The sequence below is a fragment of the Eucyclogobius newberryi genome, unplaced genomic scaffold (genome assembly GCF_026437365.1).
Source record: "Eucyclogobius newberryi isolate DKJ021-1_F unplaced genomic scaffold, fEucNew1.0.hap1 SCAF_39, whole genome shotgun sequence".
Taxonomy (NCBI): domain Eukaryota; kingdom Metazoa; phylum Chordata; class Actinopteri; order Gobiiformes; family Gobiidae; genus Eucyclogobius; species Eucyclogobius newberryi.
The window spans coordinates 462,851-477,832 of NW_027316045.1; the positions used below are offsets into that span (position 1 = coordinate 462,851).

Sequence of the window (14,982 nt, forward strand, 5' to 3'; positions counted from 1 at the left end):
GTTCTGGTTCTGGTTCTGGTTCAGGTCTAACTCTGGTTCTGGTTCAGGTTCTGGTTCAGGTCTAACTCTGGTTCAGGTCTAACTCTGGTTCTGGTTCTGGTTCTGGTTCAGGTCTAACTCTGGTTCTGGTTCTGGTTCTGGTTCAGGTCTAACTCTGGTTCTGGTTCTGGTTCTGGTTCTGGTTCAGGTCTAACTCTGGTTCTGGTTCTGGTTCTGGTTCTGGTTCTGGTTCTGGTTCTGGTTCAGGTCTAACTCTGGTTCTGGTTCTGGTTCTGGTTCAGGTCTAACTCTGGTTCTGGTTCTGGTTCTGGTTCTGGTCTAACTCTGGTTCTGGTTCTGGTTCTGGTTCTGGTTCAGGTCTAACTCTGGTTCTGGTTCTGGTTCTGGTTCTGGTTCTGGTTCTGGTTCTGGTTCAGGTCTGACTCTGGTTCTGGTTCTGGTTCTGGTTCAGGTCTAACTCTGGTTCTGGTTCTGGTTCTGGTTCTGGTTCTGGTTCTGGTTCTGGTTCTGGTTCTGGTCTAACTCTGGTTCTGGTTCTGGTTCTGGTTCTGGTTCAGGTCTGACTCTGGTTCTGGTTCTGGTTCTGGTTCAGGTCTAACTCTGGTTCTGGTTCTGGTTCTGGTTCTGGTTCTGGTTCTGGTTCTGGTTCTGGTCTAACTCTGGTTCTGGTTCTGGTTCTGGTTCTGGTTCAGGTCTAACTCTGGTTCTGGTTCTGGTTCTGGTTCTGGTTCAGGTCTAACTCTGGTTCTGGTTCTGGTTCTGGTTCAGGTCTAACTCTGGTTCTGGTTCTGGTTCTGGTTCTGGTTCAGGTCTAACTCTGGTTCTGGTTCAGGTCTAACTCTGGTTCGGTTCTGGTTCTGGTTCTGGTTCAGGTCTAACTCTGGTTCTGGTTCTGGTTCTGGTTCTGGTTCAGGTCTAACTCTGGTTCTGGTTCTGGTTCTGGTTCTGGTTCAGGTCTAACTCTGGTTCTGGTCTAACTCTGGTTCTGGTTCTGGTTCTGGTTCTGGTTCTGGTTCAGGTCTAACTCTGGTTCTGGTTCTGGTTCTGGTTCTGGTTCTGGTTCTGGTTCAGGTCTAACTCTGGTTCTGGTTCTGGTTCTGGTTCTGGTTCAGGTCTAACTCTGGTTCTGGTTCTGGTTCTGGTTCTGGTTCTGGTCAAACTCTGGTTCTGGTTCTGGTTCTGGTTCTGGTTCTGGTTCAGGTCTAACTCTGGTTCTGGTTCTGGTTCTGGTTCTGGTTCTGGTTCTGGTTCAGGTCTAACTCTGGTTCTGGTTCTGGTTCTGGTTCAGGTCTAACTCTGGTTCTGGTTCTGGTTCTGGTTCAGGTCTAACTCTGGTTCTGGTTCTGGTTCTGGTTCTGGTTCTGGTTCAGGTCTAACTCTGGTTCTGGTTCTGGTTCAGGTCTAACTCTGGTTCTGGTTCTGGTTCTGGTTCTGGTTCAGGTCTAACTCTGGTTCTGGTTCAGGTCTGACTCTGGTTCTGGTTCTGGTTCTGGTTCAGGTCTAACTCTGGTTCAGGTCTAACTCTGGTTCTGGTTCTGGTTCTGGTTCTGGTCTAACTCTGGTTCTGGTTCTGGTTCTGGTTCTGGTTCAGGTCTAACTCTGGTTCTGGTTCTGGTTCTGGTTCAGGTCTAACTCTGGTTCTGGTTCTGGTTCTGGTTCTGGTTCAGGTCTAACTCTGGTTCTGGTTCTGGTTCTGGTTCTGGTTCTGGTCTAACTCTGGTTCTGGTTCAGGTCTGACTCTGGTTCTGGTTCTGGTTCTGGTTCTGGTCTAACTCTGGTTCTGGTTCTGGTTCTGGTTCTGGTTCTGGTTCTGGTTCAGGTCTAACTCTGGTTCTGGTTCTGGTTCTGGTTCTGGTTCAGGTCTAACTCTGGTTCTGGTTCAGGTCTAACTCTGGTTCTGGTTCTGGTTCTGGTTCTGGTTCAGGTCTAACTCTGGTTCTGGTTCTGGTTCTGGTTCTGGTTCAGGTCTAACTCTGGTTCTGGTTCAGGTCTGACTCTGGTTCTGGTTCTGGTTCTGGTCTAACTCTGGTTCTGGTTCTGGTTCAGGTCTAACTCTGGTTCTGGTTCTGGTTCTGGTTCAGGTCTAACTCTGGTTCTGGTTCAGGTCTGACTCTGGTTCTGGTTCTGGTTCTGGTTCAGGTCTAACTCTGGTTCAGGTCTAACTCTGGTTCTGGTTCTGGTTCTGGTTCTGGTTCTGGTTCTGGTCAAACTCTGGTTCTGGTTCTGGTTCTGGTTCTGGTTCAGGTCTAACTCTGGTTCTGGTTCTGGTTCTGGTTCTGGTTCTGGTTCAGGTCTAACTCTGGTACTGGTTCTGGTTCTGGTCTAACTCTGGTTCTGGTTCTGGTTCTGGTTCTGGTTCTGGTTCAGGTCTAACTCTGGTTCTGGTTCTGGTTCTGGTTCTGGTTCTGGTTCTGGTTCAGGTCTAACTCTGGTTCAGGTCTAACTCTGGTTCTGGTTCTGGTTCTGGTTCTGGTTCTGGTCTAACTCTGGTTCTGGTTCTGGTTCTGGTTCTGGTTCTGGTTCTGGTTCAGGTCTAACTCTGGTTCTGGTTCTGGTTCTGGTTCAGGTCTAACTCTGGTTCAGGTCTAACTCTGGTTCTGGTTCTGGTTCTGGTTCTGGTTCTGGTCTAACTCTGGTTCTGGTTCTGGTTCAGGTCTAACTCTGGTTCTGGTTCTGGTTCTGGTTCTGGTTCTGGTTCTGGTTCTGGTTCAGGTCTAACTCTGGTTCTGGTTCTGGTTCTGGTTCTGGTTCTGGTTCTGGTTCTGGTTCAGGTCTGACTCTGGTTCTGGTTCTGGTTCTGGTTCAGGTCTAACTCTGGTTCTGGTTCTGGTTCTGGTTCTGGTTCTGGTTCAGGTCTAACTCTGGTTCTGGTTCTGGTTGTGGTTCAGGTCTAACTCTGGTTCTGGTTCAGGTTCTGGTTCAGGTCTAACTCTGGTTCAGGTCTAACTCTGGTTCTGGTTCTGGTTCTGGTTCAGGTCTAACTCTGGTTCTGGTTCTGGTTCTGGTTCAGGTCTAACTCTGGTTCTGGTTCAGGTTCTGGTTCAGGTCTAACTCTGGTTCAGGTCTAACTCTGGTTCTGGTTCTGGTTCTGGTTCAGGTCTAACTCTGGTTCAGGTCTAACTCTGGTTCTGGTTCTGGTTCTGGTTCAGGTCTAACTCTGGTTCTGGTTCTGGTTCTGGTTCTGGTTCAGGTCTAACTCTGGTTCTGGTTCTGGTTCTGGTTCTGGTTCTGGTTCTGGTTCTGGTTCAGGTCTAACTCTGGTTCTGGTTCTGGTTCTGGTTCAGGTCTAACTCTGGTTCTGGTTCTGGTTCTGGTTCTGGTCTAACTCTGGTTCTGGTTCTGGTTCTGGTTCTGGTTCAGGTCTAACTCTGGTTCTGGTTCTGGTTCTGGTTCTGGTTCTGGTTCTGGTTCAGGTCTGACTCTGGTTCTGGTTCTGGTTCTGGTTCAGGTCTAACTCTGGTTCTGGTTCTGGTTCTGGTTCTGGTTCTGGTTCTGGTTCTGGTTCTGGTCTAACTCTGGTTCTGGTTCTGGTTCTGGTTCTGGTTCAGGTCTGACTCTGGTTCTGGTTCTGGTTCTGGTTCAGGTCTAACTCTGGTTCTGGTTCTGGTTCTGGTTCTGGTTCTGGTTCTGGTTCTGGTCTAACTCTGGTTCTGGTTCTGGTTCTGGTTCTGGTTCAGGTCTAACTCTGGTTCTGGTTCTGGTTCTGGTTCTGGTTCAGGTCTAACTCTGGTTCTGGTTCTGGTTCTGGTTCAGGTCTAACTCTGGTTCTGGTTCAGGTCTGGCTCAGTCCGGTCTGGGTTGGTCTCTGGTGGACTACAGGGACAAAGTCCAGGCTCTGGAGCGTCTGAACTTGGACTTGGAGCAGCAGATCCGCGCCGAGCTTCAGCAGAGAGCGAACAGCGCCACCTCCTGGGAGCCAATCAGAGCGCAGTGGGAGAGCGTGTACAGACAGGTGCGGCAGGGCATCCGGTCCAGGTCCTCAGACCCGGTCCAGGTCCAGATGAAGTCTCTGACACAGCGGGACATGTGACTTATGTTGCAGGTCAGTGAGGACGTCCTGTCCAACGCCAGGACCATGTTGGAGACGGAGAACGTCCAGAACAAGGCGGACGACTTCAAAGACAAGTATGACACACACACACTACACAAACACAAACACACACACACACAGACACACACACACACACTACACACACACAAACACACACACTACACAAACACAAACACACACACAAACACACACACACACACAGCAGGTAAAACAAAGGCATAAATAGGACAAAAGTAATAAAATAAGATGTAAAAACAAAATCAAACAAAAAATAAAATCAATGGAATAAAAATAAACAACATAAATAAATAAAAGGTGCTGCCCAGAGAAAAGCAGTGGCAGCTCGGAGAGGTCAGGAGGTCAGGAGGTCAGGAGGTCAGGAGGTCAGGAGGTCAGGAGGTCAGGAGGGCAGGAGGTCAGGAGGTCAGGAGGTCAGGAGGTCAGGAGGTCAGGGGGTCAGGAGGTCAGGAGGTCAGGAGGTCAGGAGGTCAGGAGGTCAGGGGGTCAGGAGGTCAGGAGGTCAGGGGGTCAGGAGGTCAGGAGCATTTAAGGCTTTAAAAGTAAATACAAGAGTTTTAAAATGAATCCTAAAATGAACGAGCTCCAGAGCCACTAACCTCCTGGAGCCATCATGAGAAAATTCCACTTCTCTGAGCGTCTTCTTCTCTGAGCGTCTTCTTCTTCTCTGAGCGTCTTCTTCTCTGAGCGTCTTCTTCTCTGAGCGTCTTCTTCTCTGAGCGTCTTCTTCTCTGAGCGTCTTCTTCTTCTCTGAGCGTCTTCTTCTCTGAGCGTCTTCTTCTCTGAGCGTCTTCTTCTCTGAGCGTCTTCTTCTTCTCTGAGCGTCTTCTTCTCTGAGCGTCTTCTTCTCTGAGCGTCTTCTTCTCTGAGCGTCTTCTTCTTCTCTGAGCGTCTTCTTCTTCTCTGAGCGTCTTCTTCTCTGAGCGTCTTCTTCTTCTCTGAGCGTCTTCTTCTTCTCTGAGCGTCTTCTTCTCTGAGCGTCTTCTTCTCTGAGCGTTTTCTTCTTCTCTGAGCGTCTTCTTCTTCTCTGAGCGTCTTCTTCTCTGAGCGTCTTCTTCTCTGAGCGTCTTCTTCTTCTCTGAGCGTCTTCTTCTTCTCTGAGCGTCTTCTTCTCTGAGCGTCTTCTTCTTCTCTGAGCGTCTTCTTCTCTGAGCGTCTTCTTCTTCTCTGAGCGTCTTCTTCTCTGAGCGTCTTCTTCTCTGAGCGTCTTCTTCTTCTCTGAGCGTCTTCTTCTTCTCTGAGCGTCTTCTTCTCTGAGCGTCTTCTTCTTCTCTGAGCGTCTTCTTCTTCTCTGAGCGTCTTCTTCTCTGAGCGTCTTCTTCTCTGAGCATCTTCTTCTTCTCTGAGCGTCTTCTTCTCTGAGCGTCTTCTTCTTCTCTGAGCGTCTTCTTCTCTGAGCGTCTTCTTCTCTGAGCGTCTTCTTCTTCTCTGAGCGTCTTCTTCTTCTCTGAGCGTCTTCTTCTCTGAGCGTCTTCTTCTTCTCTGAGCGTCTTCTTCTCTGAGCGTCTTCTTCTCTGAGCGTCTTCTTCTCTGAGCGTCTTCTTCTCTGAGCGTCTTCTTCTTCTCTGAGCGTCTTCTTCTTCTCTGAGCGTCTTCTTCTCTGAGCGTCTTCTTCTTCTCTGAGCGTCTTCTTCTTCTCTGAGCGTCTTCTTCTCTGAGCGTCTTCTTCTCTGAGCATCTTCTTCTTCTCTGAGCGTCTTCTTCTCTGAGCGTCTTCTTCTTCTCTGAGCGTCTTCTTCTCTGAGCGTCTTCTTCTCTGAGCGTCTTCTTCTTCTCTGAGCGTCTTCTTCTCTGAGCGTCTTCTTCTCTGAGCGTCTTCTTCTTCTCTGAGCGTCTTCTTCTTCTCTGAGCGTCTTCTTCTCTGAGCGTCTTCTTCTCTGAGCGTCTTCTTCTTCTCTGAGCGTCTTCTTCTTCTCTGAGCGTCTTCTTCTCTGAGCGTCTTCTTCTTCTCTGAGCGTCTTCTTCTCTGAGCGTCTTCTTCTTCTCTGAGCGTCTTCTTCTTCTCTGAGCGTCTTCTTCTCTGAGCGTCTTCTTCTCTGAGCGTCTTCTTCTTCTCTGAGCGTCTTCTTCTCTGAGCGTCTTCTTCTCTGAGCGTCTTCTTCTTCTCTGAGCGTCTTCTTCTCTGAGCGTCTTCTTCTCTGAGCGTCTTCTTCTCTGAGCGTCTTCTTCTTCTCTGAGCGTCTTCTTCTTCTCTGAGCGTCTTCTTCTCTGAGCGTCTTCTTCTCTGAGCGTCTTCTTCTCTGAGCGTCTTCTTCTTCTCTGAGCGTCTTCTTCTCTGAGCGTCTTCTTCTTCTCTGAGCGTCTTCTTCTCTGAGCGTCTTCTTCTCTGAGCGTCTTCTTCTTCTCTGAGCGTCTTCTTCTCTGAGCGTCTTCTTCTCTGAGCGTCTTCTTCTTCTCTGAGCGTCTTCTTCTCTGAGCGTCTTCTTCTTCTCTGAGCGTCTTCTTCTTCTCTGAGCGTCTTCTTCTTCTCTGAGCGTCTTCTTCTCTGAGCGTCTTCTTCTTCTCTGAGCGTCTTCTTCTCTGAGCGTCTTCTTCTTCTCTGAGCGTCTTCTTCTCTGAGCGTCTTCTTCTCTGAGCGTCTTCTTCTCTGAGCGTCTTCTTCTTCTCTGAGCGTCTTCTTCTCTGAGCGTCTTCTTCTCTGAGCGTCTTCTTCTCTGAGCGTCTTCTTCTCTGAGCGTCTTCTTCTTCTCTGAGCGTCTTCTTCTCTGAGCGTCTTCTTCTTCTCTGAGCGTCTTCTTCTCTGAGCGTCTTCTTCTCTGAGCGTCTTCTTCTTCTCTGAGCGTCTTCTTCTCTGAGCGTCTTCTTCTTCTCTGAGCGTCTTCTTCTCTGAGCGTCTTCTTCTCTGAGCGTCTTCTTTTCTGAGCGTCTTCTTCTTCTCTGAGCGTCTTCTTCTCTGAGCGTCTTCTTCTCTGAGCGTCTTCTTCTCTGAGCGTCTTCTTCTTCTCTGAGCGTCTTCTTCTCTGAGCGTCTTCTTCTCTGAGCGTCTTCTTTCTCTGAGCGTCTTCTTCTTCTCTGAGCGTCTTCTTCTCTGAGCGTCTTCTTCTTCTCTGAGCGTCTTCTTCTCTGAGCGTCTTCTTCTCTGAGCGTCTTCTTCTCTGAGCGTCTTCTTCTCTGAGCGTCTTCTTCTCTGAGCGTCTTCTTCTCCTGAGCGTCTTCTTCTCTGAGCGTCTTCTTCTCTGAGCGTCTTCTTCTCTGAGCGTCTTCTTCTTCTCTGAGCGTCTTCTTCTCTGAGCGTCTTCTTCTTCTCTGAGCGTCTTCTTCTCTGAGCGTCTTCTTCTCTGAGCGTCTTCTTCTCTGAGCGTCTTCTTCTCTGAGCGTCTTCTTCTCTGAGCGTCTTCTTCTTCTCTGAGCGTCTTCTTCTTCTCTGAGCGTCTTCTTCTTCTCTGAGCGTCTTCTTCTCTGAGCGTCTTCTTCTTCTCTGAGCGTCTTCTTCTTCTCTGAGCGTCTTCTTCTCTGAGCGTCTTCTTCTCTGAGCGTCTTTTCTTCTCTGAGCGTCTTCTTCTCTGAGCGTCTTCTTCTCTGAGCGTCTTCTTCTTCTCTGAGCGTCTTCTTCTCTGAGCGTCTTCTTCTCTGAGCGTCTTCTTCTCTGAGCGTCTTCTTCTCTGAGCGTCTTCTTCTCTGAGCGTCTTCTTCTTCTCTGAGCGTCTTCTTCTTCTCTGAGCGTCTTCTTCTCTGAGCGTCTTCTTCTTCTCTGAGCGTCTTCTTCTCTGAGCGTCTTCTTCTCTGAGCGTCTTCTTCTCTGAGCGTCTTCTTCTTCTCTGAGCGTCTTCTTCTCTGAGCGTCTTCTTCTTCTCTGAGCGTCTTCTTCTCTGAGCGTCTTCTTCTTCTCTGAGCGTCTTCTTCTCTGAGCGTCTTCTTCTTCTCTGAGCGTCTTCTTCTTCTCTGAGCGTCTTCTTCTCTGAGCGTCTTCTTCTCTGAGCGTCTTCTTCTTCTCTGAGCGTCTTCTTCTCTGAGCGTCTTCTTCTCTGAGCGTCTTCTTCTTCTCTGAGCGTCTTCTTCTTCTCTGAGCGTCTTCTTCTCTGAGCGTCTTCTTCTCTGAGCGTCTTCTTCTTCTCTGAGCGTCTTCTTCTTCTCTGAGCGTCTTCTTCTCTGAGCGTCTTCTTCTTCTCTGAGCGTCTTCTTCTCTGAGCGTCTTCTTCTCTGAGCGTCTTCTTCTTCTCTGAGCGTCTTCTTCTCTGAGCGTCTTCTTCTCTGAGCGTCTTCTTCTTCTCTGAGCGTCTTCTTCTTCTCTGAGCGTCTTCTTCTCTGAGCGTCTTCTTCTCTGAGCGTCTTCTTCTTCTCTGAGCGTCTTCTTCTTCTCTGAGCGTCTTCTTCTCTGAGCGTCTTCTTCTTCTCTGAGCGTCTTCTTCTCTGAGCGTCTTCTTCTTCTCTGAGCGTCTTCTTCTCTGAGCGTCTTCTTCTCTGAGCGTCTTCTTCTTCTCTGAGCGTCTTCTTCTCTGAGCGTCTTCTTCTCTGAGCGTCTTCTTCTCTGAGCGTCTTCTTCTTCTCTGAGCGTCTTCTTCTTCTCTGAGCGTCTTCTTCTCTGAGCGTCTTCTTCTCTGAGCGTCTTCTTCTCTGAGCGTCTTCTTCTTCTCTGAGCGTCTTCTTCTCTGAGCGTCTTCTTCTTCTCTGAGCGTCTTCTTCTCTGAGCGTCTTCTTCTCTGAGCGTCTTCTTCTTCTCTGAGCGTCTTCTTCTCTGAGCGTCTTCTTCTCTGAGCGTCTTCTTCTTCTCTGAGCGTCTTCTTCTCTGAGCGTCTTCTTCTTCTCTGAGCGTCTTCTTCTCTGAGCGTCTTCTTCTCTGAGCGTCTTCTTCTCTGAGCGTCTTCTTCTTCTCTGAGCGTCTTCTTCTCTGAGCGTCTTCTTCTCTGAGCGTCTTCTTCTCTGAGCGTCTTCTTCTTCTCTGAGCGTCTTCTTCTTCTCTGAGCGTCTTCTTCTTCTCTGAGCGTCTTCTTCTCTGAGCGTCTTCTTCTTCTCTGAGCGTCTTCTTCTCTGAGCGTCTTCTTCTTCTCTGAGCGTCTTCTTCTCTGAGCGTCTTCTTCTCTGAGCGTCTTCTTCTCTGAGCGTCTTCTTCTTCTCTGAGCGTCTTCTTCTCTGAGCGTCTTCTTCTCTGAGCGTCTTCTTCTCTGAGCGTCTTCTTCTCTGAGCGTCTTCTTCTCTGAGCGTCTTCTTCTCTGAGCGTCTTCTTCTTCTCTGAGCGTCTTCTTCTTCTCTGAGCGTCTTCTTCTCTGAGCGTCTTCTTCTTCTCTGAGCGTCTTCTTCTCTGAGCGTCTTCTTCTTCTCTGAGCGTCTTCTTCTCTGAGCGTCTTCTTCTTCTCTGAGCGTCTTCTTCTCTGAGCGTCTTCTTCTCTGAGCGTCTTCTTCTCTGAGCGTCTTCTTCTTCTCTGAGCGTCTTCTTCTTCTCTGAGCGTCTTCTTCTTCTCTGAGCGTCTTCTTCTCTGAGCGTCTTCTTCTCTGAGCGTCTTCTTCTTCTCTGAGCGTCTTCTTCTTCTCTGAGCGTCTTCTTCTTCTCTGAGCGTCTTCTTCTCTGAGCGTCTTCTTCTCTGAGCGTCTTCTTCTCTGAGCGTCTTCTTCTTCTCTGAGCGTCTTCTTCTTCTCTGAGCGTCTTCTTCTCTGAGCGTCTTCTTCTTCTCTGAGCGTCTTCTTCTCTGAGCGTCTTCTTCTCTGAGCGTCTTCTTCTCTGAGCGTCTTCTTCTCTGAGCGTCTTCTCTGAGCGTCTTCTTCTTCTCTGAGCGTCTTCTTCTTCTCTGAGCGTCTTCTTCTCTGAGCGTCTTCTTCTTCTCTGAGCGTCTTCTTCTCTGAGCGTCTTCTTCTCTGAGCGTCTTCTTCTTCTCTGAGCGTCTTCTTCTCTGAGCGTCTTCTTCTTCTCTGAGCGTCTTCTTCTCTGAGCGTCTTCTTCTCTGAGCGTCTTCTTCTTCTCTGAGCGTCTTCTTCTCTGAGCGTCTTCTTCTCTGAGCGTCTTCTTCTTCTCTGAGCGTCTTCTTCTTCTCTGAGCGTCTTCTTCTCTGAGCGTCTTCTTCTCTGAGCGTCTTCTTCTTCTCTGAGCGTCTTCTTCTTCTCTGAGCGTCTTCTTCTCTGAGCGTCTTCTTCTTCTCTGAGCGTCTTCTTCTCTGAGCGTCTTCTTCTTCTCTGAGCGTCTTCTTCTCTGAGCGTCTTCTTCTCTGAGCGTCTTCTTCTTCTCTGAGCGTCTTCTTCTCTGAGCGTCTTCTTCTCTGAGCGTCTTCTTCTCTGAGCGTCTTCTTCTTCTCTGAGCGTCTTCTTCTTCTCTGAGCGTCTTCTTCTCTGAGCGTCTTCTTCTCTGAGCGTCTTCTTCTCTGAGCGTCTTCTTCTTCTCTGAGCGTCTTCTTCTCTGAGCGTCTTCTTCTTCTCTGAGCGTCTTCTTCTCTGAGCGTCTTCTTCTCTGAGCGTCTTCTTCTTCTCTGAGCGTCTTCTTCTCTGAGCGTCTTCTTCTCTGAGCGTCTTCTTCTTCTCTGAGCGTCTTCTTCTCTGAGCGTCTTCTTCTTCTCTGAGCGTCTTCTTCTCTGAGCGTCTTCTTCTCTGAGCGTCTTCTTCTCTGAGCGTCTTCTTCTTCTCTGAGCGTCTTCTTCTCTGAGCGTCTTCTTCTCTGAGCGTCTTCTTCTCTGAGCGTCTTCTTCTTCTCTGAGCGTCTTCTTCTTCTCTGAGCGTCTTCTTCTTCTCTGAGCGTCTTCTTCTCTGAGCGTCTTCTTCTTCTCTGAGCGTCTTCTTCTCTGAGCGTCTTCTTCTTCTCTGAGCGTCTTCTTCTCTGAGCGTCTTCTTCTCTGAGCGTCTTCTTCTCTGAGCGTCTTCTTCTTCTCTGAGCGTCTTCTTCTCTGAGCGTCTTCTTCTCTGAGCGTCTTCTTCTCTGAGCGTCTTCTTCTCTGAGCGTCTTCTTCTTCTCTGAGCGTCTTCTTCTCTGAGCGTCTTCTTCTTCTCTGAGCGTCTTCTTCTCTGAGCGTCTTCTTCTTCTCTGAGCGTCTTCTTCTCTGAGCGTCTTCTTCTCTGAGCGTCTTCTTCTCTGAGCGTCTTCTTCTTCTCTGAGCGTCTTCTTCTCTGAGCGTCTTCTTCTCTGAGCGTCTTCTTCTCTGAGCGTCTTCTTCTTCTCTGAGCGTCTTCTTCTCTGAGCGTCTTCTTCTCTGAGCGTCTTCTTCTCTGAGCGTCTTCTTCTTCTCTGAGCGTCTTCTTCTCTGAGCGTCTTCTTCTTCTCTGAGCGTCTTCTTCTCTGAGCGTCTTCTTCTCTGAGCGTCTTCTTCTCTGAGCGTCTTCTTCTCTGAGCGTCTTCTTCTCTGAGCGTCTTCTTCTTCTCTGAGCGTCTTCTTCTCTGAGCGTCTTCTTCTTCTCTGAGCGTCTTCTTCTCTGAGCGTCTTCTTCTCTGAGCGTCTTCTTCTCTGAGCGTCTTCTTCTTCTCTGAGCGTCTTCTTCTCTGAGCGTCTTCTTCTTCTCTGAGCGTCTTCTTCTCTGAGCGTCTTCTTCTTCTCTGAGCGTCTTCTTCTCTGAGCGTCTTCTTCTTCTCTGAGCGTCTTCTTCTTCTCTGAGCGTCTTCTTCTCTGAGCGTCTTCTTCTCTGAGCGTCTTCTTCTTCTCTGAGCGTCTTCTTCTCTGAGCGTCTTCTTCTCTGAGCGTCTTCTTCTTCTCTGAGCGTCTTCTTCTTCTCTGAGCGTCTTCTTCTCTGAGCGTCTTCTTCTCTGAGCGTCTTCTTCTTCTCTGAGCGTCTTCTTCTTCTCTGAGCGTCTTCTTCTCTGAGCGTCTTCTTCTCTGAGCGTCTTCTTCTCTGAGCGTCTTCTTCTCTGAGCGTCTTCTTCTCTGAGCGTCTTCTTCTTCTCTGAGCGTCTTCTTCTTCTCTGAGCGTCTTCTTCTCTGAGCGTCTTCTTCTTCTCTGAGCGTCTTCTTCTCTGAGCGTCTTCTTCTCTGAGCGTCTTCTTCTCTGAGCGTCTTCTTCTTCTCTGAGCGTCTTCTTCTCTGAGCGTCTTCTTCTTCTCTGAGCGTCTTCTTCTCTGAGCGTCTTCTTCTTCTCTGAGCGTCTTCTTCTCTGAGCGTCTTCTTCTTCTCTGAGCGTCTTCTTCTTCTCTGAGCGTCTTCTTCTCTGAGCGTCTTCTTCTCTGAGCGTCTTCTTCTTCTCTGAGCGTCTTCTTCTCTGAGCGTCTTCTTCTCTGAGCGTCTTCTTCTTCTCTGAGCGTCTTCTTCTTCTCTGAGCGTCTTCTTCTCTGAGCGTCTTCTTCTCTGAGCGTCTTCTTCTTCTCTGAGCGTCTTCTTCTTCTCTGAGCGTCTTCTTCTCTGAGCGTCTTCTTCTTCTCTGAGCGTCTTCTTCTCTGAGCGTCTTCTTCTCTGAGCGTCTTCTTCTTCTCTGAGCGTCTTCTTCTCTGAGCGTCTTCTTCTCTGAGCGTCTTCTTCTTCTCTGAGCGTCTTCTTCTTCTCTGAGCGTCTTCTTCTCTGAGCGTCTTCTTCTCTGAGCGTCTTCTTCTTCTCTGAGCGTCTTCTTCTTCTCTGAGCGTCTTCTTCTCTGAGCGTCTTCTTCTTCTCTGAGCGTCTTCTTCTCTGAGCGTCTTCTTCTCTGAGCGTCTTCTTCTCTGAGCGTCTTCTTCTTCTCTGAGCGTCTTCTTCTCTGAGCGTCTTCTTCTCTGAGCGTCTTCTTCTCTGAGCGTCTTCTTCTTCTCTGAGCGTCTTCTTCTCTGAGCGTCTTCTTCTCTGAGCGTCTTCTTCTCTGAGCGTCTTCTTCTCTGAGCGTCTTCTTCTTCTCTGAGCGTCTTCTTCTCTGAGCGTCTTCTTCTTCTCTGAGCGTCTTCTTCTCTGAGCGTCTTCTTCTCTGAGCGTCTTCTTCTTCTCTGAGCGTCTTCTTCTCTGAGCGTCTTCTTCTCTGAGCGTCTTCTTCTTCTCTGAGCGTCTTCTTCTCTGAGCGTCTTCTTCTTCTCTGAGCGTCTTCTTCTCTGAGCGTCTTCTTCTCTGAGCGTCTTCTTCTCTGAGCGTCTTCTTCTTCTCTGAGCGTCTTCTTCTCTGAGCGTCTTCTTCTCTGAGCGTCTTCTTCTCTGAGCGTCTTCTTCTTCTCTGAGCGTCTTCTTCTTCTCTGAGCGTCTTCTTCTCTGAGCGTCTTCTTCTCTGAGCGTCTTCTTCTTCTCTGAGCGTCTTCTTCTCTGAGCGTCTTCTTCTCTGAGCGTCTTCTTCTCTGAGCGTCTTCTTCTCTGAGCGTCTTCTTCTTCTCTGAGCGTCTTCTTCTCTGAGCGTCTTCTTCTTCTCTGAGCGTCTTCTTCTCTGAGCGTCTTCTTCTCTGAGCGTCTTCTTCTTCTCTGAGCGTCTTCTTCTCTGAGCGTCTTCTTCTTCTCTGAGCGTCTTCTTCTCTGAGCGTCTTCTTCTTCTCTGAGCGTCTTCTTCTCTGAGCGTCTTCTTCTCTGAGCGTCTTCTTCTCTGAGCGTCTTCTTCTCTGAGCGTCTTCTTCTCTGAGCGTCTTCTTCTCTGAGCGTCTTCTTCTCTGAGCGTCTTCTTCTTCTCTGAGCGTCTTCTTCTCTGAGCGTCTTCTTCTTCTCTGAGCGTCTTCTTCTCTGAGCGTCTTCTTCTCTGAGCGTCTTCTTCTCTGAGCGTCTTCTTCTTCTCTGAGCGTCTTCTTCTCTGAGCGTCTTCTTCTTCTCTGAGCGTCTTCTTCTCTGAGCGTCTTCTTCTCTGAGCGTCTTCTTCTCTGAGCGTCTTCTTCTCTGAGCGTCTTCTTCTCTGAGCGTCTTCTTCTTCTCTGAGCGTCTTCTTCTCTGAGCCTCTGAGCGTCTTCTTCTCTGAGCGTCTTCTTCTTCTCTGAGCGTCTTCTTCTCTGAGCGTCTTCTTCTCTGAGCGTCTTCTTCTTCTCTGAGCGTCTTCTTCTTCTCTGAGCGTCTTCTTCTCTGAGCGTCTTCTTCTCTGAGCGTCTTCTTCTCTGAGCGTCTTCTTCTCTGAGCGTCTTCTTCTTCTCTGAGCGTCTTCTTCTTCTCTGAGCGTCTTCTTCTCTGAGCGTCTTCTTCTCTGAGCGTCTTCTTCTCTGAGCGTCTTCTTCTCTGAGCGTCTTCTCTCTGTCTTCTTCTCTGAGCGTCTTCTTCTCTGAGCGTCTTCTTCTTCTCTGAGCGTCTTCTTCTCTGAGCGTCTTCTTCTCTGAGCGTCTTCTTCTCTGAGCGTCTTCTTCTTCTCTGAGCGTCTTCTTCTTCTCTGAGCGTCTTCTTCTCTGAGCGTCTTCTTCTCTGAGCGTCTTCTTCTCTGAGCGTCTTCTTCTCTGAGCGTCTTCTTCTCTGAGCGTCTTCTTCTCTGAGCGTCTTCTTCTCTGAGCGTCTTCTTCTCTGAGCGTCTTCTTCTCTGAGCGTCTTCTTCTTCTCTGAGCGTCTTCTTCTTCTCTGAGCGTCTTCTTCTCTGAGCGTCTTCTTCTTCTCTGAGCGTCTTCTTCTCTGAGCGTCTTCTTCTCTGAGCGTCTTCTTCTCTGAGCGTCTTCTTCTGAGCTCTCTGAGCGTCTCTTCTTCTCTGAGCGTCTTCTTCTTCTCTGAGCGTCTTCTTCTCTGAGCGTCTTCTTCTCTGAGCGTCTTCTTCTCTGAGCGTCTTCTTCTCTGAGCGTCTTCTTCTCTGAGCGTCTTCTTCTTCTCTGAGCGTCTTCTTCTCTGAGCGTCTTCTTCTCTGAGCGTCTTCTTCTCTGAGCGTCTTCTTCTCTGAGCGTCTTCTTCTCTGAGCGTCTTCTTCTCTGAGCGTCTTCTTCTCTGAGCGTCTTCTTCTCTGAGCGTCTTCTCTGAGCGTCTTCTTCTCTGAGCGTCTTCTTCTCTCTGAGCGTCTTCTTCTCTGAGCGTCTTCTTCTCTGAGCGTCTCTTCTTCTCTGAGCGTCTTCTTCTCTGAGCGTCTTCTTCTCTGAGCGTCTTCTTCTTCTCTGAGCGTCTTCTTCTCTGAGCGTCTTCTTCTTCTCTGAGCGTCTTCTTCTCTGAGCGTCTTCTTCTCTGAGCGTCTTCT

At 49.0% G+C, this 14,982-nt stretch overlaps 1 protein-coding gene across 3 annotated transcripts in view; it reads right to left on the reverse strand.

Moving 5' to 3' along the window:
• afg3l2 (AFG3-like AAA ATPase 2) overlaps window positions 1–14,982 on the reverse strand; it is a 511,786-nt gene that overhangs the window by 443,524 nt on the left and 53,280 nt on the right. The gene's annotated exons all lie outside the window — the stretch shown is intronic.